Raw genomic sequence first — 26974 nt, 5'->3', positions numbered from 1 at the left:
CCGGACCTGGATTAAACACTAGTTTGTCAGTTCCGTGAGGGAAGGGAACCATGTCTATTTTGCTCACCACTGTATATCCAACACCCGGGAAGTATCCTGCACAAAATGAGTGCTTAATGAATGTCGATAAATGAATAAACGTACACTGAGAGAAACGCAGCAACGGTTCCTAGGAATTACGACATGTCTTAACACACTACTAATTTAGTATGTTTAAAAACATTCTAGTAAACCAAAAGAGAAATGATTGGAACGGTCTAACACTCTAAAACAGATGTTGAAGAGAATCAGCACTAAAGCTTTATGATCTGTCTGCTGAGTTTATTTGGTCTTCTACAGAAGCGAACACTCATTTACTTACCTTTTATGATGTCAATTTTTAAAAATCAATAGCTAATAGTTATACAACATACAATTTGACAGGTACTGAAGCCAAATGACTATCAAAGCACATGATGTAGCAGTACAGAAAAGCCATACACAAAAATGAAAAGAGTTCAAATAATGGATGTTATCAAGAGGTCCTTTTAAATCTAAGAGGAAAAAAAGGTACTAGAGCTAACACCAGAAGACCTGTTACTTTGCTCACAAACAGCAATGACTCGGTAGTCAGCAAAATATTCATCTTAAGCATTCTAAAGGCATAGGACCAACAGTGGGTAAATGGAAATCTTACTTTTAGGATCGTCATAAGGATTTGTAGCTAAAACAAATACAGCAGACTGTCTTCATACACTTATGAGAGATCGGTGTTACAGACTAAAATATCAGGTTTTTAATTGTACATAGTCATGTTTCCTGCAATGGGATATGAACTTTTGTATAGTCAAAATCATGTAACCAAAATCCTACCACACAATGCTATTTCTAAATAGGAAAATAACTCTCTAGGACACGGTTCAAATATACTTAAAGAGTACTGGCCAAATTAACTGGGTCAAACCACAAAGAGTTTTATAAATTTATAAATTTCCCTAAAACCATCAAGTCAATCTGTCTCACATCTTGTCAACACTTTTTTTTAGGTCCCGAATTTGGTAAATAAATACGTAAGGAAAACTACATACATTTTTTAAAGCAATCTGCTGCAACGCTAATTTGATTTATACATACACGTCAGGTAGATTAGTCATTCTCTGTCAATATCAGGCAATATCAACTTGCTAATTTATTCACGTAAATAAATAAGTTTGTCTTTAGGATAACTAATAATAAAACTAGGATTTTAAAAATATTGTACAAGTATTGAAATCAGAGCTACCAGAGAAAGATACAAATGTTTTAGCCAGTACATCTCAGTCACCTTTTTGTCCCAGCACAAGAGAGTAATGATACATTCCCAGTGGTAATCCCAGGTCATTTGGAAATGATTTTAGGAAGCAGGTCTCTACATGCAGTGTGAAAAACCTTACCAAAGAATTCTGAAACTCTTTGCCACCTTTGCCTCTTGCTTTCACTAGGCAGAAAATTGCTTTGTGTAGAAATACATACATTTATAGATAGATACAATACAGATACATACATATATATATATATATGCATCTTAACAAACATCTGTCTTTTTTTTTTTTGCCCGCACCACAAGGCTTGCAGGATCTTAGTTCCCCGACCAGGGACTGAACCTGGGCCCTGGCAGTGAAAGCGCCGAGTCCTAACCACTGGACCACCAGGGAATTCCCCAAACATCTGTCTTATGAGATTAATTATTCCAAAGAATAATGACAGCTACCAATTATTAAGTTCATGGGTGAAAGAGTTTACATATATCATCACCCATCCTCACAACAACCTTAAAGATAAGTATTATTTCCATTTACAAAGGAGGAAACAGAAATGCAGAAAGTTCAGATAGTTTCCCAAGAGTCCACAACTAATAAATGACAGAGGTGAGACCTGAACCCAGGGAGAGCCCAGGACAAGCCCAGGCCTCTGCTTCACCCATTCTACACGCAGCTTCTTGAATAAAAGGAAAGCCTTGAGTACAGGTCTCTTTATGGCCATTTAATTCACTGTGAATCTATAGCCACTTCTCACTCTGGAAGGATTCTTAAACCTACCAGGTTTTAGTTCTTTTTCTCTATTTTAGTTTTAATCTACAGATGAATTTTTGAAGGTATGAAAATTGTTTGTTTTTTTTATTTCACTGTGTTTCTGCACTGCTGAAACTTAAATTATTGTAAGGTTACTCTGGCTCATTGGCCAGAAAATGAAGACATGACACAAGATTTCAGTACCCAATGTACATTTGTGTTTTGGGATCATATCTATGACACGTGAAGGTCAAATGATCTTACAGAATACTATACAAAGAAAGTTTTTGAAACAGGTGAAAAGAAAAAGTAGGAGTTGTAAATCGTCTTCTAGCTCATGGCAGCATAAGCGTGCCAAACTTGAAAAGCATATGACATAGCAGATGGTATAACACAACATTAGGAACACATGTATAACAAAGATCCCACATTATTATGGCCCATCAACAATAAGCAAATATTAATGCATACATGCACTTCATCAAATGGGTTTTTAAATTTTTTTCAGTATTATATATCAGGGTGAACTTTTAAAGTGACTGGCCCACAAAATAGTGCACCAGTAGTTAATAACAAGCCATTATTAAGAAGAAAAAATAATGTTAAACATGCTTAAAATAAAAAGAATCAAATCAGAGTACAACTAAGCGAAAGCAATCAAATACAAAGGTTAAAGTAAAAGAAACTGATCCAGTGTGGAGTCAGATTTGTTCTTCCCGATTACACACTGAGTTTCTGCAATGGACCAGGCATTGTAACAGGCACTAGAGAAACAAGGATATTCCCTGTCCTCAAGGATCTTCCCTTCTGGTTTGCGAGGAAATGCCGTGTGGCTGACAGGGTCTTGGTGCTCTGGCCGGGTGTCAGGCCTGAGCCTCTGAGGTGGGAGAGCCGAGTTCAGGACACTGGACCACCACAGACCTCCCAACCCCACGTAATATCAATTGGCGAGAGCTCTCCCAGAGATCTCCGTCTCAATGCTAAGACCCAGCTTCACTCAACGACCAGCAAGATCCAGTGCTGGACACCCCATGCCAAACAACTAGCAAGACAGGAACACAACCCCACCCATTAGCATAGAGGCTGCCTAAAATCATAATAAGTTCACAGACACCCCAAAACATACCACCGGACGTGGTCCTGCCCACCAGAAATAGAAGAACCATCCTCATCCACCAGAACATAGGCACCAGTCCACTCCACCAGGAAGCCTACACAACCCACTGAAACAACCTTATCCACTGGGGGCAGACACCAAAAACAACGGGAACTACGAACCTGCAGGCTGTGAAAAGGAGACCCCAAACAGTAAATTAAGCAAAATGAGAAGACAGAGAAATATGCGGCAGATGAAGAAGCAAGGTAAAAACCAACCAGACCAAAGAAATGAAGAGGAAATAGGCAGTCTACCTAAAAAAGAATTCAGAATAATGATAGTAAAGATGATCCAAAATCTTGGAAATAGAATGGAGAAAATACAAGAAACGTTTAACAAGGACTTAGAAGAACTAAAGCGCAAACAAACAATGATGAACAACACAATAAATGAAATTAAAAATTCTCTAGAAGGAATCAATAGCAGAATAACTGGGGCAGAAGAACGGATAAGTGACCTGGAAGACAGAATAGTGGAAATAACTACCGCAGAGCAGAATAAAGAAAAAAGAATGAAAAGAATTGAGGACAAGCTCAGAGACCTCTGGGACAACATTAAATGCACCAACATTCGAATTATAGGGGTCCCAGAAGAAGAAGAGAAAAAGAAAGGGACTGAGAAAATATTTGAAGAGATTATAGTTGAAAACTTCCCTAATATGGGAAAGGAAATAGTCAATCAAGTCCAGGAAGCACAGAAAGTCCCATACAGGATAAATCCAAGGAGAAACATGCCAAGACACATATTAAGCAAACTATCAAAAATTAAATACAAAGAAAAAATATTAAAAGCAGCAAAGGAAAAACAACAAATAACATACAAGGGAATCCCCATAAGGTTAACAGCTGATCTTTCAGCAGAAACTCTGCAAGCCAGAAGGGAGTGGCAGGACATATTTAAAGTGATGAAAGGGAAAAACCTACAACCAAGATTACTCTACCCAGCAAAGATCTCATTCAGATTTGACAGAGAAATTAAAAACTTTACAGACAAGCAAAAGCTAAGAGAATTCAACACCACCAAACCAGTTTTACAACAAACGCTAAAGGAACTTCTCTAGGCAGGAAACACAAGAGAAGGAAAAGACCTACAATAACAAACCCAAAACAATTAAGAAAATGGTAATAGGAACATACATATTGATAATTACCTTAAATATAAATGGATTAAATGCTCCAATCAAAAGACACAGACTGGCTGAATGGATACAAAAACAAGACCCATATATACATTGCCTACAAGAGACCCACTTCAGACCTAGGGACACATACAGACTGAAAGTGAGGGGATGGAAAAAGATATTCCATGCAAATGGAAATCAAAAGAAAGCTGGAGTAGCAATTCTCATATCAGACAAAATAGACTTTAAAATAAAGACTATTACAAGAGACAAAGAAGGACACTACATAATGATCAAGGGATCAATCCAAGAAGATATAACAATTGTAAATATTTATGCACCCAGCATAGGAGCACCTCAATACATAAGGCAAATGCTAACAGCCATAAAAGGGGAAATAGACAGTAACACAATAATAGTAGGGGATTTCAACACCCCACTTTCACCAATAGACAGATCAACCAAAATGAAAATAAATAAGGAAACACAAGCTTTAAATGACACATTAAACAAGATGGACTCAATTGACATTTATAGGACATTCCATCCAAACACAACAGAATACACTTTCTTCTCAAGTGCTCATGGAACATTCTCCAGGATAGATCATATCTTGGGTCACAAATCAAGCCTTGGTAAATTTAAGAAAACTGAAATCATATCATGTATCTTTTCCAACCACAATGCTATGAGATGAGATATCAATTACAGGAGAAAAACTGTAAAAAATACAAACACATGGATGCTAAGCAATACACTACTAACTAACCAAGAGATCACTGAAGAAATCAAAGAGGAAATCAAAAAATACCTAGACACAAATGACAATGAAGAAACGACGACCCAAAACCTATGGGATGCAGCAAAAGCAGTTCTAGGAGGGAAGTTTATAGCAATACAATCCCACCTCAAGAAACAAGAAAAATCTCAAATAAACAACCTAACCTTACACCTGAAGCAATTAGAGAAAGAAGAACAAAAACACCCCAAAGTTAGCAGAAGGAAAGAAATCATAAAGATCAGATCAGAGAGAAATGAAAAAGAAATGAAGGAAACGATAGCAAAGATCAATAAAACTAAAAGCTGGTTCTTTGAGAAGATAAACATAATTGATCAACCATTAGCCAGACTCATCAAGAAAAAAAGGGAGAAGACTCAAATCGACAGAATTAGAAATGAAAAACGGAAGTAACAACTGATACTGCAGAAATACAAAGGATCATGAGAGATTACTACAAGCGACTATATGCCAACAAAATGGACAACCTGGAAGAGATGGACAAATTCTTAGAAAAGCACAAACTTCTGAGACTGAACCAGGAAGAAATAGAAAATATAAACAGACAAATCACAAGCACTGAAATTGAAAGTGTGATTAAAAATCTTCCAACAAACAAAAGCCCAGGACCAGATGGCTTCACAGATGTATTCTATCAAACATTTAGAGAAGAGCTAACACCTATCCTTCTCAAACTCTTCCAAAATATTGCAGAGGGAGGAACACTCCCCAACTCATTCTACGAGGCCACCATCACCCTGATACCAAAACCAGACAAAGATGTCACAAAGAGAGAAAACTACAGGCCAATATCACTGATGAACATAGATGCAAAAATCCTCAACAAAATACTAGCAAACAGAATCCAACAGCACATTAAAAGGATCATACACCATGATCAAGTGGGGTTTACCCCAGGAATGCAAGGATTCTTCAATATACGCAAATCAATCAATGTGATATACCATATTAACAAATTGAGGGGGAAAAACCATATGATCATCTCAATAGATGCAGAAAAAGCCTTCGACAAAATTCAACACCCATTTATGGTAAAAATTCTCCAAAGAGTAGGCATAGAGGGAACTTACCTCAAAATAATAAAGGCCATATATGACAAACCCACAGCCAACATCGTTCTCAATGGTGAAAACCTGAAACCATTTCCTCTAAGATCAGGAACAAGACAAGGTTGTCCACTCTGACCACTATTATTCAACATAGGTTTGGAAGTTTTAGCCACAGCAATAAGAGAAGAAAAGGAAATAAAAGGAATCCATATTGGAAAAGAAGAAGTAAAACTGTCACTGTTTGCAGATGACATGATATTAAACAGAGAATGCTAAATATGCTACCAGAAAACTACTACAGCTAATCAATGAATTTGGTAAAGTAACAGGATACAAAATTAATGCATAGAAATCTCTTGCATTCCTATACACTAACGATGAAAAATCTGAAAGAGAAATTAAGGAAACGCTCCCATTTACCATTGCAACAAAAAGAATAAAATACCTAGGAATAAACCTACCTAAGGAGACAAAAGACCTGTATGCAGAAAACTATAAAACACTAATGAAAGAAATTAAATATGATACAAACAGATTGAGAGATATACTGTGTTCTTGGATTGGAAGACTCAACATTGTGAAAATGATACTACCCAAAGCAATCTACAGATTCAATGCAATCCCTATCAAACTACCAATGGCATTTTTCAAAGAACTAGAACAAAAAATTTTACAATTTGTATGGAAACACAGAAGACCCCGAATAGCCAAAGCAATCTTGAGAAAGAAAAACGGAGCTGGAGAAATCAGGCTCCCGGACTTCAGACTATACTACACAGCTACAGTAATCAAGACAGTACGGTACTGGCACAAAAACAGAAATATAGATCAATGGAACAGGACAGAAAGCCCAGAGATAAACCCATGCACATATGGTCACCTTACCTTTGATAAAGGAAGCAAGAGTATACAATGGAGAAAAGACAGCCTCTTCAATAAGTGGTGCTGGGAAAACTGGACAGCTACATGTAGAAGAATGAAATTAGAACACTCCCTAACACCATACACAAAAATAAACTCATAATGGATTAGAGAGGGCTCCCCTGGTGGTGCAGTGTTTAAGAATCTGCCTGCCAATGCAAGGGACACGGGTTCGAGCCCTGGTCCGGGAAGATCCCACATGCCTCGGAGCAACTAAGCCCATGAGCCACAACTACTGAACCTGTGCTCTAGAGCCCGCGAGCCACAACTACTGTAGCCTGCACACCTAGAGCCCATGCTCTGCAACAAAAGAAGCCACCACAATGAGAAGCCCACGCACCACAACCAAGAGTAGCCCCTGCTCGCCCCAGTTAGAGAAAGGCCGCGCATAGCAATGAAGACCCAACACAGCCAAAATAAATAAATAAAATTAATTAATTTTAAAAAAATGGACTAAAGACCTAAATGTAAGGCCAGACACTATAAAACTCTTAGAGGAAAACACAGGCAGAATACTCTATGACATAAATCACAGCAAGATCCTTTTTGACCCACCTCCTAGAGAAATGGAAATAAAAACAAAAATAAACAAATGGGACCTAATGAAACTTAAAAGCTTTTGCACAGCAAAGGAAACCATAAGCAAGATGAAAAGACAACCATCAGAATGGGAGAAAATATTTGCAAACGAAGCAACTGACAAAGGATTAATCTCCAAAATATACAAGCAGCTCATGCAGCTCAATATCAAAAAAACAAAAAACCCAATCCAAAAATGGGCAGAAGACCTAAATAGACATTTCTCCAAAGAAGATATACAGATTGCCAACAAACACATGAAAGGATGCTCAACATCACTAATCATTAGAGAAATACAAATCAAAACCACAATGAGGTATCACCTCACACCAGTCAGAATGGCCATCATCAAAAAATCTACAAACAATAAATGCTGGAGAGGGTGTGAAGAAAAGGGAACCCTCTTGCACTGTTGGTGGGAATGTAAATTGATACAGCCACTATGGAGAACAGTATGGGGGTTCCTAAAAAACTAAAAATGGAACTACCATATGACCCAGCAATCCCACTACTGGGCATATACGCTGAGAAAACCATAATTCAAAAAGAGTCATGTACCACAACGTTCATTGCAGCACTAGTTACAATAGCCAGGACATGGAAGCAACCTAAGAGTCCATCGACAGATGAATGGATAAAGAAGATGTGGCACATATATACCATGGAATATTACTCAGGCATAAAAAGAAACGAAATTGAGTTATTTGTAGTGAGGTGGATGGACCTAGAGTCTGTCATACAGAGTGAAGTAAGTCAGAAAGAGAAAAACAAATACCGTATGCTAACACATATATATGGAATCTAAAACAAAAAAAAAGGTTCTGAAGAACCTAGGGGCAGGACAGGAGTAAAGACACAGACGTAGAGAATGGACTTGAGGACACCGGGAGGGGGAAGGGTAAGCTGGGACAAAGTGAGAGAGTGGCATGGACATATATACACTACCAAATGTAAAACAGATAGCTAGTGGGAAGCAGCCGCATAGCATAGGGAGACCAGCTCGGTGCTTTGTGACCACCTAGAGGGGTGGGATAGGGAGGGTGGGAGGGAGACGCAAGAGGGAGGGGATATGGGGATATATGTGTACGTATAGCTGATTCACTTTGTTATACAGCAGAAACTAACACAACAATGTAAAGCAATTATACTCCAATAAAGATGTTTAAAAAAAAAGAATCAAATCAAACAGACACGTGAAATATGAAATAAGCAAAAATATCTTCCTACTATTAAACTCAATACTGACAACATAAAAATCAATTTTTTAAGATTTAACATTTCTGAATATATTGGTTTTGTCACAATTTGCAAATTTAGTTTTTTGTTTTTTGTTTTTAAATTAATTAATTAATTTATTTATTTTTGGCTGTGTTGGGTCTTCGTTTCTGCGCGAGGGCTCTCTCTAGTTGCGGCAAGCGGGGGCCACTCTTCATCGCGGTGCGTGGGCCTCTCACTATCGTGGCCTCTCTTGTTGCGGAGCACAGGCTCCAGACGCGCAGGCTCAGTAGTTGTGGCTCACGGGCCTAGTTGCTCCGCGGCATGTGGGATCTTCCCGGACCAGGGCTCGAACCCGCGTCCCCTGCATTAGCAGGCAGACTCTCAACCACTGCGCCACCAGGGAAGCCCCAAATTTAGTTTCATAAGAAGTTTGCATCTAGTTTATTTGTACATAATTAAATGAGATTCATAATAAAATTATTTCATCAACATTGGGGTTTATGAGAATTTTTCCCTTTGAAGAAGTCACACATTATTCAAGTTTTAGTGTTTACCCCTTTTTAGCAAAATATAGGACATTATCATCTCAGTTAAGACATTATGTTAACTAATCAAACGCAAAGCTATTTCCTTGATCACACACATCTTTGCAAATCTCAACTGAGAATGGGTGTGACAGGACAAGAGTTATAGTTTCAAATACTGGATTCACACTCCCCAAAATCAAAAAGTTTAAAAGAATCTTGTAAATGCTACCCAATTCCATAGCCACCAAGACCACTACTTTAAGAAAACTCATAAATGCAATTCAACCAAGCTTTATTCTCTATTTTATAGACCCCAGATGGAATATCTTAAATATCTGTGCATTTTAGAGTTGCGGTACAATGTTTTCTCCTGCAAACACGCTCATGATTGCTACAAAAATTAGTGTGCTGAAAACCCAGATTCCAGTGATAAAAATACAATAATGAGGCCAACCTGTAGGGTAGAAGAAACAGATGAATTCTCAAAACTTTCCTTAAAAAATATTTAAAACAACAACAACAACAAAAAAGTAAGACAAACATCTCCTTCCTGAAGCATTATTACTGTCACTGCTGATGACAGAAAGGAACTGCAGGACAAAGAGCCACCAGTCAGCTGGAAAGGGGTGCATGCAGCCCCACTTGTCATGTTCTGATTCCACAACTCCTGGCTCCAGTTCTTTGGATCCCCCTCCACTGCTAAATCTCAATCTTCAACAGTCACCTGAGGGCTTATCCTGGCCAGAGAGAAACACACCGGGGGTGGCTGGGGTGGAGCTGGCAGTATGCAGAACTGGCCTTTCTCCAAGTCAAAGATTGGCATCTGATGATCCCATATCTATTCTTTTTCTTCTTTTGAAACAACGTGGGAATGGTATTTTATTGGTGGTCTTCAAGGTTACCAATCCCAGTTAAGTGTTTATCTGCTCTGACCATACCTAAGCCCAAGAGAAAAATAGGAAAACTGGAAGAACAGACGTAAGAGTCAAACTCATTATTTAAGTACATATACATCAAAATTCTAGAAAGCACTGGGATTTCCCATAGATAGCAACATTTGTACTTTTGGTGGAAAATTATCAAGAAGAGTTATCAAAGGGTTCCAATGATAGATATCCCTTGCTTTTAAGAAGAAAAGCAAACTTATGTCAGTACGTCTAGGTATGAAGTACATCTCATACCTAAAAATAAATTTTATTTTCCTGGTACTAAAGTATGTTTCTATTGAGTCTAGGGAGATGAGAAGGAGAAAGGGGAGATCTCAAAGAAACAAAATTGAAATTTAGGGCAAGAAAGTTAAGATGGTATTCAGCTGTTTGGGGATATGGGAATTCATCCAAAGGTTCCCCCATCAGCTATTACATTAGTCACCTAACCTAACCAGTCTCTGTGATGGGAGCCAAGTCCTAACCAACTCAAGAACAACAACATATAATCAATTTTAGCTTATTCCCACACTTAGAGCCCCACAGAGTTTAATCTCTACTCATTTTACATTTGACAGCGTCTAATTCAGCTACATTGCAATAATATTTTGTCACTATCGCTGACCTAACAGCCATGGAAGCAGCAACAGCAACCGTTTACATTCAAGAAGCACCTACCAAGTGCCAATCACTCTGTGAGGACTCACTGAGGTGATCCCAGAGCCTAATGAGGTGCCATTCCCATTATACAGATGAGGAAACTAAGGCACACAGAAGCTATGTCACTAGAAGACGGTGGAGTCTGGCTTTGACCCCAGGCACTCTGACTCCAGAGTTTACCCCAGTCTAAACCTGTATGATCCACAGCCTGAAAACTCCCAGGTTAAGAAAATCCATTTACAGAAAACTAATTCATTCTCAACTCAATCGTTTCACTAATCTGGAAATTCCTTATGCTCAATTTACTTAAAATAAGGCGGAGAGAGTTCTTCTGGTCCTACACCCATTTCTACTAAGTAGCGTATGAATGATAAAAAAACAAGAAATGATCTTCTTTGGTTGGATGCAGCACTATATGTAGACTAATGATTTAAAGTGTTGCCAAGAACATCTGGCACATTCCAGTCACACACAGAATCTATCTGTTGGTAATGAGAATGAGATAACGAACAAATAACGTAGCAATAGTCAGCAGCAACACTCAATGATATGCTATTACAAGTGTCCAAATCATGATTGTATAGTGAGAAAGCAGGGGGTTGAAATGCCTTAGGTTAAAGCCAAAGATTTGCAAATAACTCAATTTCATTAGAAAATAAAGAGGAAAATTCCTTACAGGTTAAAAATTCCACTAAAGAATATATAACATCTGGGACCTCCCTGGAGGTCCAGTGGTTAAGAATTCCACAGGGGACTCGGGTTCGATCCCTGGTCAGGGAACGAAGATCCCACATGCCACAGGGCAACTAAGCCCGCACGCCACAACTACTGAGCCCGCATGCCTCAACTAGAGAGAAGCCTGCACGCCGCAACAAAGATCCCACGAGCCGCAACTAAGACCCGACGCAGCCAAAAAAATAAATAAATTTAAAATAAATTTTTAAAAAAAGAATATATAACCTCAAAGAAAACCATAAGAAAGATGTTACGATATGAAGCAAGATCTCTAAAATTTCAAGAATTTAATCCTGTAGAAGCTAAATTAACCTGCTGACCTAAAAATATTATTTTAAAACCATTTAATTATAACATTAAAAATAGCATACAAATTAATACATATTAACCACCACAGATAAAACTACATTATAGACTTGGCTTATACGTGGCAATTAGAGATCTGAACAGTATTCATTCTTGTTCTGTTTTTCTCCTTTCAAAAAAAAAACAAACTTACAGACAAGCCTCATCAATCATCAAGAGAGCCTGGCTCTGATATTATATGAGCTGTGTCAACCTTAATCAAATTGCTTGCCAGATCGTAGATAAGTAATGACTTGCTTAGGTTAAGCAAGGCCAGAGTTTTCCTTCTGTAGTATATACATCTCCAGAGTGAAAATAAACAGCCTCACACCTCTTACTGGGCGCTGGACTCTGCACTCTTACAACTCAGCCTTCACTCCAGCCCAAGAGGAGGGGCAAGATTTGCCTTTAAGAATATCATTTTTCTTTCTTTCCTTCTCAATCTGGTCATCAAAACTACTCTTAAACTATCTCATTAAACAGCTAGTGAGTATTTTGATCTACACTGAAAGAACACATGAGCTATCTTTAAATGCTGTAGCATTAACATTTGTTGTAGCCAATATGATACAATGATATAAAATGAAAAAGAGATAGCTAACGATTGACAAAAGCGATACTAGAGGAATCACTTAAAGTTGCAAAGCTTGTATTCATTTTCTAATATACCCAAGAAAGTCAGATTAAGTGTTGACATCATCTGTCACGCTTTGGACACAGGGGCACCGTGGAACAAATGTTAAGAGACAGTGCATTCAATTTGATTTTATATTTATTCCACGAGCAAAGACACAAATGTAAAATGAGATTTACTTCTAAAAAGCCCCCTTTGCTATTTTCCTTACTGTCATACAATTCGAAAGGGTTTTCAAACTTCACTTTCAGCTGGAATATACTATTAAAGAATTTCTAAGCATCAAGTACCAGCCTTAAAGATATGTGTTAGAAAGCAAGGATCCCTGTGGCTAGGAAAAAAAAAAAAAATGAAAAGACCTCTTTAAAGAGGAAAGAGTTTAAAAATACAAGACATCTGGGAGTCAATTTTACCTTGGGCAAAATTCACTTCACTATCTCAATATCTTCCATTAGGTCAATAGAATCTAGAATGCAGAGTTTGTGGTTTACAAATGTCAAAGACAAAAACAAAACAAAACAGGGAATTCCCTGGTGGTCCAGCGGTTAGGACTCGGTGCTTTCACTGTTCTGGACCTGGGTTCTATCCCTGGTGGTAGAACTAAGATCCCACAAGCCACGCGATGTGGCCAAAACCAAAAACCTTAGAATTTAAGAATGTGCAATTATAACTTAAATTAAGCTTAAAAAAGAAAGGGACTTCCCTGGTAGTCCCGTGTTAAGAATCCATCTTGCAATGCAGGGGACACCAGTTCAATAGCTGGTTAGGGAACTAAGATCCCACATGCCACGGGGCAACTAAGCCCACACGCCACAACTAGAGAGAAGCCCTCACACTGCAACGAAGAACCCGTGCGCCTCAACGAAAGATCCCGCGTGCTGCAACTAAGACCCAACGCAGCCATTAAATAAATAGATACTTTAAAAAAAGAAAGACTATAGTTTCAAATATTAGGCAGAGATATTCTAAAGATCACCCAACTTTGAACTACATTAAAACTCTTGTATGTGAAACCAATGCTCGATCATTATTGTCTTCATGATTTCCATTCTCATGAAAATTTTACCGTCTCATACATTATTGTACACAGAAAAAAAAAAAACAAACTTGTAAAACACTCTGCAAAGTACAAAGGACTCTATAATATTATTTAAGAAATGATGACAATTAGAAATAAAGGATAGGAGAAAATTATTTCATATATGGAATAAAAAGAACCACAAGACAGGAGTTGTAACTGAACTAGCAACTCCTCAGCTAGGAGCCGAGTGAGCACGGGGAGGGTCCTGGTTCCTTCTGTGCCTGTCTGTGCATGCAGTGCCAGACAGGACCGTCTTTCCTTTCCCAATCCTCTGGAAGCATCATTCTGATAAGTCTGCAGGGCACTCAAACAGACAAGGGCCCTGCTTTGCCTAAGCAATACTTCACTCCTTTGTCACCATATTATTTACGTTAAATTGCCCAAGTACACCTGTAGTACAGTCCCTCTAGGTGAATCAGGCACAAAAGATGCTAGTATTTCTCAGCGAATTAGGAAGGACTTTTACAAGCGAGTGGGGACTGTTTGCCTAGGAAATGTCAAGTGAAGGGATTCTTTTTCCAGGAAACTCACATTCCAACATGAAGGGGGAAAAAATTCCTAATTGCACAAATGAAAAACTCAAAACTCAAGTCTCTCATTCTTAGTTGTTGAAGGCCTCGGGAGTTTAATATGTGGTGCCTGTTAATTTGATTCCATGACCAGCTGACATCTACAATTACAACTAATTAAGTATTCTGTGTATGTGTACAACACCTAGCTGAGAAAACATGGATCTGATCAAGGGTTAAAGTCTTTGTTCTACAAGGCCAATCGTTTCCTTATCTTTTTCCTAATAATCTATCTATATGGAAGAGAAATCCCAAAAGAAGTAAAACACTGACAATTTTTCTTTAAAACAATTTTCACTGTTATTTTCCTGTGGAGTGGGATATAGCCTGGACTTCCTAGGCTCACATTTAGAAACCCACTTTGGGAGTTAGCTATAAGACTCTTATTAACATTATTAAGATGTATCTAGTCAAATCCCTGAGCTAAAATTTATTTGATGCTGCAAAAAATGGATATCAAATCCCTGCACAAGCTGTACTGTATGATTAAAAACCCCACCGTGGCTGCTGTCAGAGTGACAAATGGGTAATTATTTTAAGACCTAACCACTGTGACAATAGCTCTTTTAAAATGCATCCTTAAACACAAAAGAAATAACAAATAATAACAATTTTGTTTCCTAACCTAATAGGAGACCACAGTTAACAACCCATCTTAGAATGACTCAAAATTGGCTTTAGGTAGCCATGGGGTTAAAAAAACATCTTTAGCTCTAAAATGTATGATGAAAATTATATGAAAGAGCTTATATAGGTCTACAGTCAAAACACGAATAACTTAATGACTAGAGCTTGGAATTAGGAACTCAGGGTAGAAGTTTGATCCATTTGTATTTGTTTTAATCTCAAAAAGGACTCAACCATAGTAAAGGAAGTGTGCCTGATAGTCAATAAATAGAAATCAAAAGAAACGATTTAGCGATCAGAACCAATTCTAATCAGATCATAACATGACTTGAAAATATGTTCTTCAGTTGAAGTAAATATGCAGAATTAGGTTTAAAAGCTACTTTAACCCATCAGTACTATAATCCTCCTCACTGTAGAACAAATCTTAAAATTTCATTTTGGAAGAACATCCAAGACTTAATGGAAGAAACAATAAAATGGCCTTGTTTAAAAAAGTGATCACAGTAAGAAGAACCCAAAAGGTAAATTATGGGCACAACACAATGGTAAGACCAGTGTGGTTCTACTCAGGAGTTTTAATAATCTATTAAGAACCATAAAAATATCTTCTCAGGATTTAGCAGTCCCAAGATCTACTGTAACAACTGCTCAGATGCATGGAAACCAAATTGAAATCCTGGTGCATGAGTTGTCATTAAATCACAGCAATATCTAAAAGCCTAATTAGCCTAATTTCACAACAGGAGTGAACAGGTCAGGAGGAAACACTAGTTTAAATCAAACGATGTTACTTTACTGGTGTTTATAAAGAGGAATAAATAGCACCTTTCTTACAAAACTGTACAACCCCATTCATAATCACATTTAGACATTCCCCCTCACATGACCATTTTAACAGCCAATTAACAAATGTTTTCAATATATTGCAAGCTATGTAACACCAACCCAAATAATGAAGCTTAACTCCACTTCACAGATGGGGATTCCTCATAACCACTCTCACAACCTCATACTCATCAATCTGGGAGGAAGTTTACTGAAATAGAGATGAGTGATTAAACAGTACATCTGTTCCAGCTGAAACTATGTTCACTCCTTCTTATTGCCTGTTATTCACTGTGCTATTTTGCTGCACACACGCCATGAGGCCAAAACCATGAAAATAAGCCAAAATAAATGGGCAAGAAAAATCTTATCCCTAGCTTAGGATGCTATTTTTCTTTTTATTGTAATAAAAGAGGCTGCCAAATTCTGATGTCACTACAGTAATTTCACGGCCTGATAAAAGTAGTATTTTATCCATTAGACATTCATCCCCCTTGCCAATTTCACCTCCAATCAGGCAGTGTATACAATTACTCACTAAACAGACTTCAAATGATAGTAAAATAGAAAATACTAATTACTGTTATTCTGATACCTAAAAAGCCAATAACTGTCAGAAATTTCCCTGGCAAGAGACAAAAGGCAGAATGTACTTTTTAATACCTAGATATCCAGGAAAACTCCTCTAATACTGCATATTTAAAAAACAGACAAAACATGACATCAGCTCTCTGGGCACAAACTAATGTAGCACAGAATGAAAATATGCATTTTAAATATGTAAGATGTTTGGCCAGCATTCCAGTAATAATGTGACAATAAATGTCCTAGTATCTTCAATATTTAACTATTTTTTTCTTTATCTAAAGCTTTTTTAACCTTCATTACTTGAAGCTGTGATACGCCTGAACTTGACATGCAGAGTCACTGATTTCACTGGATTTTTTTTTTTAACATCTTTATTGGAGTATAATTGCTTCACAATGGTGTGTTAGTTTCTACTTTATAAGAGCAGAATTGTGTGTTGAAATCATTCATGGGTCTAGAGATGACAGTTTAGCATCTCGCTATTCAGTGTGGTCCACCCAGTGTCATCAACATGATTTGGAATCTTGTTTGAAAGGGAGACTCTTGGGATTCACCCACAACCTACGTAATCAAAATCTGCATTTTAACATCCTCCCCCACCCCCGCCCCAAGAAATTCAAATGCACATTAAAGTTTGAGAAGCACTGCTTTAGGACTCATATGTTCGGGACATTTGGGTTTAGTATTTGTTAGGCATAGTGCAAGGAAAGGGGTGAGAGGGGATACATACAAGGGAAAAATCACATTGTCTGTCCTTAGGGATTTAAGATAAGGATGAGACAGACACATACAAAATGATGACACAACATCAGCACCACGAGAGACATGTTCCCAGCCTGCAAGAGAAAAAGCAAGGTATATTCAAGGAATGCAAGGTAGGTGGAGGATGGCAGAAGCACCAGGTAGGTAAAGACCCCTGTGTGCCCCATTAAGGACCTGGGTTTTAATAAGGGAGTCAGGGCCTTTGAAGAAACTGATGTTAAGGAGAGCAGTCACATGATCAGTTTTATGCTTTTGGAAGATCATTACTCTGACAAAATGTAGAAAAATGGATGATGTGGAAGCGGGGAAAACCAAGAGTGGAGACAAGGGAGGTGAGGTGGCAGCAGTTTAATAAGGAGTCACAAAGATATTTCTTTTGTCTCACATTTTGTCTCATCTTCTCTGATCCCCTTCCCAAAATTCGAAAAGAAGGTTGGAAGGGTAAGGTAATGGTGACAGAGAAAAGAGCCACTTAGAGGTTACAAGAGGCTTCAGACGGTTGTATGGGTATACATCAATACAAAACAGACAAAACTCATTATACTTTTCTGCTTCATAAAATAGACAAAATATTATTTTGGTGATTCAGGATTCTATACTCCCTTCAATCATTCTAAATAGCAATTATTAACATAAATTATTAACATATATCTAAAGACACAAGATGTGTACCTGGTTATAGTAAATAACTATGGACTCCAGAAAAGATCCTGAATACAGCTTTGTTGCTTGGATAAGTCACTCATATCAGCCTTTCTCCCCCCGTGAGTTATTTCTCTCTTGAAATTCAAGTGTGGAAAAATTGGGGTGGAAGAGAGAAGGTAGAGAGACAAGAGATACATTTATTAATTTTTACTTTACATATAATTTGCTGTAGGAGTGCATAAATAACTCAGCCAACAGACGGGCTTCAAGTAAATTCAGGTGTGTACCTACCTAAAAAGGTAGCAAATACTATACTGGTCAAGTGTTTTCACTTCTGATACTGATAGAATATTGGAAAGGTCCCTGTTCTCTCTTTAAGTAATAAAGAAAGAATATTTGACATTTACTTGTTAGTGATAAACTAAATTACATTTAACGTGAAAAGGGTCAACAAGAAGAGGCATTCCTCAACTTTAAACTAGGGAAAATTTGAGAAAATTTATTTATCCAGTGGTCGTTTGGAACTTTTTTTACACATTTTCTCCCTCCAAAATTAGGTATGGTAGTCCCCCCTTATCCACAGGGGATGCATTCCAAGACCCCCAGTGGATGTCTGAAGCTGTGCATAGTACTGAACCCTATTTATACTATGTTTTTTCCAACACATACATATCTATGATAAAGTTTAATTTATAAATTAGGCACAGTAAGAGAATAGCAATAATAATAAAACAATTTTAACAATATGCTGTAATAAAAGTTACATGAATGTGGTCTCTCTCTCTCAAAATATCTTATTGTACTGTAATCACCCTTCTTATGATGATGATGATGCTGTGAGATGACAAAACACCCACCGGATGAGATGAAGTGAGGTGAGTGACGTCGACATTGTGACGTAGCGTTAGGCTACTATTGACCTTCTGATGATACGTCAGCAGGATCATCTGCTTCAGGTGATCCTGGATCACCGAGCCATGACGAAGTGAATGGCTGGATGTCAGGAGCAGAACAATGTTGAGGGTTTGGGGATCTCGGGAGGGATGGCACGGGATTTCATTACACTACTGAGAACAGTGCACAACTTAAAACTTATAAATCATTTCTTTCTGGAACTTTCCGTTTAATATTTTTGGACTGCAGTTGACCTCAGGGGAATGAAACTGCAGCAAGTGAACCCTGGGATAAGGAGGGACTACTGTATGTGGTGGTTAAGTAGCACAGCTCCCCCATAAGAGCCTGTTTAGTGGACTCAAAAGGCAAAGGCCCTTGGAGGTCACGTGGTCCCAACTCTCACCCAAGGAAGAGATTCTTACCGCACCAGCTTTTGCAAATGCCACTATAACACATCTAGTAATAAGGAGCTCATGCCCCTTCAAAGGAGCATTTTCCAAACATGAGGCAGCTTTATTTGTCAACAGTTCTTCCTTCTTTTGAAACAAAACCTGCATCTTTGGAGTGCCCCTCTGGGACAAAAGATGAATCTCATATTACTCTTTCACCCCTCCCACCCCCATTGAAGTCTTGGCCACTGGTGCTCTGAATTAAGAGAAAAGGGGACAACTTGCCCCCTCTGGAGTCCACAGGAACCCACCCAGCACATGGCTGTATGTGAAGAATGACCTTGTGTCAAGGAGCTATGAATAATAAGATTTAATAAAATTACAAATGCTGAAAAAGACAATGTCTCCGACGAGAGAAGTGGCTTGTGTTCAAGCAGAACATCCAGAAAATCCTTCATCAACATTTCCAAGAACAGAAATATGATGATGGCAAGCTATTAACCTCAACCGCAGCCCCTTTCAAAATGAAAAACAAAAAACACACTTCTGATTCATCAATATCACCTTGTATTCTTGTTTCATTGTTTACTGAAATAAATTTTATTTAGCATATTAGGGAATCCCAACAATACAAACATATAAGCACAGCCTGAGAGCAACTGTTCAGAAAGTTAGTAGCCAAAATTCTTCTTCCTGATATAAACGTAAGGTCCCATTCTTCAAAATTTTCCTGTAATAACAACATCCTTGCTCCATTTTGTTCCATTATTGGTGGATTTTTTTTTTTTTCCAGAACACACTGTGTTGTTTTGTTTTCTTCTTAGGGAATATTACACTTATTGCTGAGCTAGTGGTTACTTCTGTACCATTCTAAGGATTAAATCCTAAGCATGAAGGTTATAAGCTACCTTAGATGGTCCTTCTCTCTTTTGAAGCTCCCTCCCTTCGCTTCTACACACACACACACACACACACACACACACACACACACACACAAAATGAACGCAGTTATCAAAAGATTTGGTTTATGGAACTGTCACTGAAGGTGATTATATTACCTTCAACCCAACTTTATGTATAAAAAGAAGGTCATGGTTATTTTTCTAAGATAGTGACTGGGCTCTGATTTTCTAATAATTTAGGAAGAAATGTTGTTATTTTCTTGTTTTCTCAATGACCACATACCCAATGTGCCAACAAAATGAACTACTATGAATTTCAAAACAGGCAAAAGATGCTAGAACAATTTAAAAGCATACATTCCTACCGTACACAGTAACAGAGATGGATCTCGGACATAACGAGCAGTGCGAGAAACCAGATATAAAAGAGTATTTATCGTATGAGTCTATTTTTATAAAGTTCGGGAACAGGCAAAACTCACGTATGGTGAGACTAGTCCAAATGCTTGTCGTCTGCGGGGGGTGGTGGGCTAGTCTGGGAAGGGGCACCAGGGAGCCTTCCACAATGAAGGAAATGTTCTACATCTTGATCTGGCTAACGGTTACCACACATGTGCATATATGACACTTCATCTGGCTGTTCACTGAGTATACATTAACTGTACACTTGTGTACATTTTTCTATTATACCTCAATCAGGAAAAAAATTGCAACATATTGTTTCCAAGTGCCTTTTAAGTTTCAACTGCAAAAGGAAGAAAACTGTAGCGTACTGAAACTACAGCAGTTCCACGTGCCCACACTATTACTAACTTCAGAGAATTCCTCATTATTTAATCTTCAAAAGAAATCATTTCTGGATCAAAGTAACAGACTAACATGTACAGGAGGAGTTGCTTAAAATAGCAGCAGCTAGCATTCATAGAGGTTTTATAATATGCCAAGCACTTTACTTTCAGTATCTCATGTAATCCACACAACAGGGATAACAGATACTATGGTTATTATACTCATTTCAGCGATGAGGAACCCAAGGCTTAGGTCAAGATCACTGCCCCAGCTCACACAAATAAAAAGAGATGAGCTAATCTACGTCAAGAATAGCTGAAAAGCAAGCTATATGTTTACATTAGGGCAATATAAAAATTTTGTAACAAAACGTAAGCAGAATATAGCTAAGTTCAGTAACATAACCTGTGTGTTTTTCCCCCTCTCAAGTAAGATGTAAGGAACTTCACAGTTCCTTAATTCTATGGTTAAAAGCACATCACTGGTTCTCAAGAACTGAAGTCCTGACTCACATTCCAACTGATATGTAGCAGAACAAAATGTGCTTTGGGGTAGTTTTTTGTTATCTCTGGCCATCAAAATACATCACACAGCAAAGTGCCTGAACAACTGTGAACCGAGACAGGCCCAATGCTAACTTTAGTGTTTACTCCCATTCATTCCAGAGTTCTTTCAATCTGGCCATACTACTAGAAGGCAAGCCCAGGATGAAGGTGGGAAAAAAATTAAATATTCTCTAAAAGGCTTCTTTATTTTCTAAACACTTAGTATTGTAAGGAGAATTCGGTAGAGGACTACACGGGAATAGGATGGAGAGAATTGCGACACACAACATGATTTTAATCAGAAACAAAATACATCAAATTAACCATCAAATAGGCTACTGCACTCTGCACTAGTTGAAAACTACAAGCACTGGAATTCACATTCATTTTTAACTATTCTCAGAAGAGGAAAATCAATTAACTAGACCATCCAAGATTCAGAACTGCTCTTCCTTGAAAAGTACACAAGAATCAAACTGGGCTCATATTCTGAAGAATGTCTGTATCCAAAAATGATTCAGGGGCAGGGGAGGTGGGGCAGGGAGAGGAAGACACGCTGATGCTTCTCAAAAATCTTGCTCCAAAGATTTTACAGAATATTTTTGGTAGATATATTTTCATTTACGCACGGCTGCTGGCAAGTCTGCAAAGCGATGCCTTAAAAAATACTAGCAATCAGAAAGAATTCTTCAAAAGACAACAGAAAAGAGAGAGACCCTAAATGAATTTAAATTCTGTAATAATGTTACAAAAACACAAGAAAAGTCATATAAAAACAAAAGAGCAAACTCAAATATGCCTATTCAAACAAGCATTTCATCTCTGCAAAATACTTTGCTTCACAGAAAAGGCTGATTTTGCTCTCGGTTGAAAAGTTATTAAAACAATAAAAGCAGCCCTTACAGGCAAGACCAAACTGTAACACGATTTTACATATTTATCAAAAGATCATTCAGAAAAAACTTACCAAGTCTGCAACGTGTATATGCTTGTGCTTCGGAGGCAAAGCGGAAAAGTGACTTTCTGTACTTACAGCGGCGTGCACTTCAGGGTAAAGACACATCACCACGGTCGTGCTTGTAAGAAAGTCCTGACCAGCAATCTGCCTTTGGGTTGGGCTCTTCTCTTACAAGATAAGCTGTTAAGTCCTGTCTTGATTTTAGATCTGCTAACATATGGAGTCTTCTAATGTAGCCTCTCTCCGCCCCCCCCCCCCCCCCCCGCCACCCTCCCCTCCGCCTCACCACTCAGCTCCCCTCCCTTTCCACACACGCACATACACACATACAAAAAAGGCACTGCAGGGCAGAAATTCCTCAGGTGCTCGCTAATGGAATTCCCAGGGTCTTGGAGCCGCTTCGGGGATCAAGAGATCTCATCGCCCCTGCTGGGGTAAGGAGCAGCAAGTCTGTTCCATTTAATCAAATACAGAATGAATTTTCAGCTCTATTCACTAGCTTGTCTCCAGGGCTCTCAAAAGGCACCAGGCAGCTAGAATCACACACATGTGGCTCTTTTAGGCAAGTATAATTAGTTTGATTTTAAAAAGCCACATTAATAATATCACCTCAGGACCATTATTCAGGGGACAGATGACAATGATACTGTATGTTTTAAGCCTGACAATGGAAAGAGCACAAACAATGAGAGAAAACTTGAAGGATTAAAAAAAAAAACAAAAACAAAAAAACCCAACAACCAGTTTTTCATTTAATTGTAATCCAATATTTTTAAAGTAACATTAAGTATATTCCATATACCATCTCTTAATTGCAATTGAAAGGAATCAAGTAAAGCCCTCCTCCCCATTCTCTTGAAAATGAGTTAGTACCATATACACAACAAAAATTTATAAATGGAATGTTTATAGATCAATGAAATGTCTACATACAATATAAAAATTCAATAAAAATAAAGCATTCTCTAATTCAAGTTGACAAAATTTCTTGAAAAAGGCACCCATCAAAAACCACAGTAAAATCAAGTCCTTCAGAGCAATCTATTTAGCAACCAGACTCCAACCAAATTCCCTTTCTAATTAGTTTCTATTAAGCAGTAAGATCATATATCTAAAGAAAGACTATCTCTAGACAGCTCACCTTCTCTTGCGATGTGTTGCCTTATCTGCACTCCTACATAGTACAAATGTTAATCACAAGGCAATGGCTAATGTAACGATGTGTTAAAAATAACAGATTTTTCACTTAATTATTTTTAATTTCCTATCTCCAGCCTGATTTCACTACAATAATGTTTAATTCCTGAAAGCATTTCTCCAGGATTTTACTTAGAAACAATACCAATTTTTAGTCTAAATGCCTGCATAAGAAACATTTCTAGAGAAGACACATTTTACTTCAACTTACATTTTGACAAAACCATAAATGAAATCATCCAGAAAGTCATGAAAGCACACAGGCAAAGAGGAAAAATAAGAAGAAGGCACAAGAGCTAGTCAACAGGTTTTACCTGACCTTTTTAGAGCCCAGCCCTATGGCAGAAGTTCTTAATCCAAAATAAAGCCTTCCTCTTTATATACACCTTGCAGATGGGGGCAGAGGTGGGGGAAGTCCTATCTTAAAGTGAACTTAATTCCTCCCATGCACAGTCAAACCACCTGCAAAAAAGGCAAGGAGTAACATTGACTTAGAAGCCAACCGACACAAGCTAGATCAGTATGCTCCAAGTCCTAAGGGTTCTCTGTACTTCCCGGCTTGAGAGTCAGAGCTGTTTAAGTACTTTCCACAGAAGAGGAGGTTGATGAGAACCATGGCAATCAATCAAAGCATCACAAGTGAGTTACTACACAAACAACAGCACAGTACCTCTAGTAACTGATTTTCCCGGTTGACTGAACTATTCAAACGAAGACAGATTTCCCAAATACTATATCCGAGTTTTGGCATGAAAGTTAAACAATATACACTTGTGTGTTTTTTATAGAAATATAAATGTGTCTGCTCCACACACTGCCAAACACACACCCAGGGCACGTCTTTACAAAATGAAACAGTTTTTCTCCATCCTTCTCATGTAACTTCAAGTATGAGGCAGTTCATTTCAACATGTGCAAAACAGAAACTACAGTATTTGGTGCCTCTCTGGGTTCCTAAGAATGCTTTCTAGTTAAGTACTAACTTAAATTTTCCAGTTTTCTGGAGTTTTCTTTCATCTTGTCCTAAAAGTTGAACTACCCCCGCATTTTCAGCTAAAATAGACTACCCCCAAAAAATGAGCTATGAAATGTAATAGAACGTTTAGAATTATACTGAGAATAAATCCATTTCATTCTCCAGCCCCTTCCCCACCCTCTCCTAGCAGACACTGCCCACTAGGTATTCCAAAAGTCAGCTGGAGAGTCTGCGGGTTGTGGCATCAGTGAGGCATGGAATCAGAACTGGCCTCTTTCATCTTTACTGGCCACTGGCCTGAGACTAAATCTCATGTTACCTTTTAGTCCTATCTTCTGTTTCTCAAGGTGTCTGATTCAGGACACAGAGGTTCTGTTAATGAGGTTCCCTCAATTCTAGATCTCAACTGGAAAGCAGCCTGCCCTTAAGGCACCTGCCACCCTCTGGAGTCCGGACTGGGAAAGGCAGGCATTCTGAAGAAAGCTCCTTTTGGAGAGCCTTCCACCTGATTTGGTGGGGTTGGGAGAACAATGAAGGGAAAGGCGAGAGAGCCTCTCTAGCCCCCTCGGTGATTTATTACTGAAATTCCTAGATGTGGAGAGAATGCAACAAAGGTCTGGAAGCTGCAGAGTGAAATAAATAGAGAGTTGTAATGTATTTAGCAAATGATAATGCAATCCACAGAAAGCTATACAGAGGAGAAGGAAAAATACGCTCCCTGGGGCTGGGAAGTCACTGAGTCTGTGAAGGCAAAGATACATTGCGCAGGAAATTTCTCTTGATTCTCCCTACACATAAATCACTGTCTCTCGCGGGCGCTCTGCGGGGATGGAGGTTGAGAGAGGCGAGGGACCCCGCTCCCTTGGGAAAACGTGCCGGCGCCCCGTGCTCCCCGCTATGCTGCATCTCACCTGCCCCAGCGGATCATTGTCAAAGAGGTTTAATCGTGTCACTGACACCTCACCCCGCCTCCTCCCACGAGGTGGCTCAGAGTTCCCGAGGACGGGGGACGTAGGCGCTCCCCACTGCGCATCCGTCAGCTGCCCTCCCCAGACCCCGCACGCAGCCTGGACCCCCACGCCCTCCCGGGCACTCCGGCCAGCCCGCCCCCGGACCTCCCAAGCCTCGTGGCGCCCAAGCCCGGTGTCCCCAGGCCACCCCTCCCGCCCACCCTTAGGTGGGACCCCACCCCCGCACCTCTCAGCAGGGCTGGCTAAGCCCCCAGACCTCCTGCGCGGCAGCCGGCTCCGAAAGCCACCCCCAGGTCATCCCCCGCGCGCTGGCGGCGGCTACGGCGGCAGCGGCGGCTGCGATCCGAACGGGCCCCTCCATGCACCGGGCAGGGCAGCGGGAGGGCGCGGCGCCTCGCACGCCGGGGCGGGGGCGTGGGGGCGGGCGGCGCGGGGTCCCAGTCTCTTCGCACCAAGCCGCGCGAGCCGGGCACCCGGGACTCAGGGGAGGGGAGCCCGGGGTGGGGGGGGCGGAGTCACCGGGGCGCGCCCCCGCGGCCGCGCTCCTCCCCTCCAAGGCGCGCGGGCGCGTAACCCGGCGGGCGCTGGGCCAGCGAGGAGCACGCGAGAAGCCGGGGGAGGGAACCCGGCCGCGGAGGCCGCAGCTCCCCGACGGCCGGCGCCCCGCCGGAGGGTGCGCGCGCAGCCTGCCAGATCACCGGCGTGGAGGGGGGGGGTGGGCCGTACCAACGTGCGGGGGGGGCGCTCCGTGCAGGCCCTTCTCCCAGTCCCCCTCCTGCTTGCTCTCCGAGAGAGCTCCCCCAGGAAAGGAGAAGTCATTCTCTGCTTTGGTTTAGGCTGGGTGAGGATGAGCTGCCTTAGCAATTCCCGGAGTTTCCCATAATGCCTTCATTCCCTTTCCCCTCACCTTTACTTCCCCGGGAGAGGCGGCGTTTGGGGCGGGTCCACTACTGGTCTACACGTTCCCCTGTTTCCCCGCCCAGGCCCGGCCCCTCACCCCTCCACCTAAGTGGTGTGCGAAGCCGGGCAGTCCGTCCATTCTCTTGGCTCGTACCTAGTATCTGCTTTATGGTGCCAACTTCCCGCCGCTTTGGGTACCTTCGCTTTTAAGCCACTTTCAGTGTTCAGATTCTTAGGCAGTTTCCTCTGATTCCCATCACACCCGCCCTGCATTCACATACACGCAGGCAGGTAACAAAACTTCTCAGAGACTAGGAGAGGTTCAGTGTCGCCTGGTGCAACGAGCACGGCCTTTGGCCCCAGAGTCTTCCCAACTCGTCCTTTGGACGTGCCCCAAGTGATCTGATCTCACTGAATTTCAGTTGTTCAAACAGAAAAAGGGGGAAATAATTTCTGTTTAGAAGGTTGTTGTGAAGCATAAATATGATACTTAGTGGAAAGCACCTGCCACTGCATGGACATTTGGGAACTGTGACTTCTATATACTACTACTAATAATAGTAATAATTATTATTATTAGCAGTTAGTTTTTTTACCATCATCATCTTTACTTACTATTTAACTACAGAAAGAGCTCTAATGATACTTGGAATT

At 39.8% G+C, this 26974-nt stretch overlaps 1 protein-coding gene across 5 annotated transcripts in view; it reads right to left on the bottom strand.

Annotated features, from left to right (window-relative positions):
- CDON (cell adhesion associated, oncogene regulated) overlaps window positions 1-25785 on the bottom strand; it is a 101423-nt gene extending 75638 nt beyond the window's left edge. The window contains exon 1 of one of the 5 annotated variants that reach the window (XR_009702341.1): window positions 25647-25785. The gene's annotated coding sequence lies outside the window, so the exon portion shown is untranslated. Of the gene's footprint in view, window positions 1-17826; window positions 17885-22285; window positions 22477-23792; window positions 23812-25646 lie in introns of those variants that run through there. The other 4 variants (XM_061203198.1, XM_061203202.1, XM_061203199.1 and 1 more) reach the window with 4 other exon arrangements.
- Between the last annotated feature and the right edge of the window lie 1189 nt (window positions 25786-26974).

This window comes from Eubalaena glacialis, chromosome 10, assembly GCF_028564815.1.
Source record: "Eubalaena glacialis isolate mEubGla1 chromosome 10, mEubGla1.1.hap2.+ XY, whole genome shotgun sequence".
In the NCBI taxonomy this organism is placed as follows: domain Eukaryota; kingdom Metazoa; phylum Chordata; class Mammalia; order Artiodactyla; family Balaenidae; genus Eubalaena; species Eubalaena glacialis.
Note: the sequence above shows the minus strand (reverse complement) of the source record. Positions and strands in the feature narration are given on the sequence as shown.